This window comes from Sinocyclocheilus grahami, unplaced genomic scaffold (assembly GCF_001515645.1).
Source record: "Sinocyclocheilus grahami isolate Dianchi unplaced genomic scaffold, SAMN03320097.WGS_v1.1 scaffold13.1, whole genome shotgun sequence".
NCBI classification, from domain to species: domain Eukaryota; kingdom Metazoa; phylum Chordata; class Actinopteri; order Cypriniformes; family Cyprinidae; genus Sinocyclocheilus; species Sinocyclocheilus grahami.
Genome location: NW_015505192.1, coordinates 2,021,533 through 2,024,438, shown reverse-complemented (window position 1 = coordinate 2,024,438; position 2,906 = coordinate 2,021,533).

Sequence of the window (2,906 nt, the reverse complement as noted above, 5' to 3'; positions counted from 1 at the left end):
TATATATATATATTTGTGCTTTACAAAAGAAAGAAAGTTAAAAGAAGATAAAAGAAAATATTTTTGAAGAACATTGAGGTCCATAGAACATTGGTGCACACTGAGGTTCATTGCATTAACAAAAACAACAAAAAACACAGACGAAAAAAAAAATGCTGAGACAAAATATATGTTTTTTTGTGCTTCACAGAAGAAAGTCAGTCATAAAGGTTTGGAACAACATGAGGGTGAATTTTCATTTTTGGGTGAACTATCCCTTTAAGCTGTCAAAGCACTCATGTTCATTTGATTGTAAAAGAATCTTTCCTCATGGAAACAATATGTTGCAGTTCAGAAGCCAATTTAAACACGCAAGCTGTGTTTACTGCTTCTTCAGCAGTATTGTTTCAATAAAGTATAGTATAACACTGGATAATAAATGCGTTAGATACGTTTGCTAAAGCAAGCAACACTATTGCATATTGTACTTCACTGTGCAAATTGTCCAACATTTACATTTATTCATTTTGCAGATGATTTATCCGAAGCAAACTATGCTGCATTCAAGCTATACATTTTTAAATTCATGCATTCCCTAGCAAATCGAACCCATGACCTTGGTGTTGCCAGTGGCAGGCTCTAATGTTTGAGCTATAGAAAGGCATTATTCTTAATACCTCAAATCATGTGGCTTGTTGAGGAGATGTGTGCTTTTATGTTTTCAATGGCCCAGACAATTTTTGCCTGGTGAAAGATAAACAGTTGAAAAATCATCTATAACTATACCTAAAACAACCTATCACCTGTTAAGAAATGATTGAAGTGATTGAGGTTTACTCAGAAATGATTAGTCTGTCATCACTGACTCACCTGTCCGACTTTCTTTATTCTGTGGAACACTAAAGAAACAAGTTGGAATAATGTTTCAACTGTTTTTGTCTAAACAATGAAAGTCAGTGGGGCCCAAAAACATTGGATCTCATTGACTTTCATTAGACATTTTTCGAAAAATATTCTTTTGTGTTCCACAAAATAAAGACAATGATGACAGAATGTTCATAGTACATAGCAACACCCTGGCAACCACCCTAGCATCGTAGAGGTGAGATATCTTCTTCTTCAAAAAAAAAAAGAAAGTAAAGTAAAAATCAAGTTGTACTATACTGCCATTATAGTTAAATGATGCAAAATAGGGAAAACTGAGAATGGAACTCTTTGCCTAAATGCATCATTTATCACAAAATTCACACTGTGAGGATTTAACCATGAGAATTATTGCATATATGTGGTTATCAGTGGCAGGCCACAAATTTATCTTTACCAAACATCAACCCAACAGTAATGGGATACGGCGATGACAGTCGTGATTACGTTTCTGATGTGTGTTGATTGAGATGAATCGGCCAAGTCAGATCGTCCGCATTTTTGCTTCTCAAATGAGTTGTTTTCTTTGAGTGTCGGGTGTCGAAACAGGATATTATTTTGGAGTTGGAGACTTGGATGTGAACACATTCCACAAAGAAACTGCAGCAGGCCTGTGTGAGTGAAAATGACTGCAGCTACAAATCACTCTCTCTCTCTCTTTCTCTCCTCCTCCTCCTCCTCCTCCTCCTCTTGCTCTCATGACGTCAGGAATGTCGAGCACTCCCTGCTCCTTCACTTGGGGAGAGGGTTTTACGATTGAAACCTGACACCGTTTCTGTGTCCCATAAGCAACAGAGCGGTAACCCACATCAAAGACAGCCAGCGTCGAATCACAGCACGGACATAAATTTGCCTGTCGCTCACGGACCAATCAGAAACGAGCATTAAATCAACTCTGTCACGCAGGCAGCCAATGGTGGGACGGCGGCGGTAAATCTGTCAGGAGAGCGTCTGTTAACGGGTGCTGTGGTGCAGATGGGGAATCCACTAGGGTGAGGGGGGAATGAAAGTATATAAATGAGAGAGAGATGGAAAGATGGAAGGAGGGAGGGAGAAAGCTGAGCACTTAGAGCTAAAGCGTGCAAAAATCTTGCTTTGGTTACCCAAAGATTCATTTCTGAAACCCATAATGGCCAAAAATCAAAGTGTTTTGTAAGCAGTAAGCCGTGAAAACTCGAGTGGAACAAGACCAAACACGACCACAAGAGAAAGACGCGAACGAAAGCGCGAAACAAAAAGGTCATAAAGCTTAATTGCTACCAATGCTGTGTGACATTGAGTGTCTACAACAAAAGTGAATTACGGCCGCGTCTCACTCTACAATTACATCACTATCTTAATCACAGCCTCTGTCATGATTATTTCAGTTCACGACACTCATTATACACATTTGGTCCATTTGTAATAGCTTGTCAGACGCAAACCTTAAACACTTCTTTATACGATATGACATAAAAATGAGAACGAAACATGTCGGAGTGTGTGAAACGATGACCTGTGGGCCTTTTCAGGTTGCTGCAAGGGTGCAGACCAGATGTTCTCACACGCTCGGACGTGCGCGGCTATAAGAGCCCGTTTGTGTGCGAACGCACGTGCGTGTGCAGATGTAACGCAGCAGGACGGACTCTACAGGGATTTGAGTCCTGTTCTCTAAATCAAGGTTAAGGGAAAGAAGGGCCTCCTCTTTTAAAATGTCAACAGGCTGCAGCTTATACTCCGCAAACATCTCCAACTCAGATCGACGGCACCCATTTTCAACGGCGGAGCACGGCCAAATTCAGTGACTAATGGCGCATGCGAATCGAAAATAGAAATGTCTATGCAGGCTTGTGGACATATCCAACTGCCTGGCTGATAAATGTAGCATGCCTTCGCTTGAATTTATGTGTTTTTAAACTCTCCGTCATGTGATATGAAAATAGGGTGTAGCCTACTACTCTCACCCGCCAATCCAGCCAGAGGAATAACATCTTAGCCATTCCGAATGGCACGTTTGAAATGCT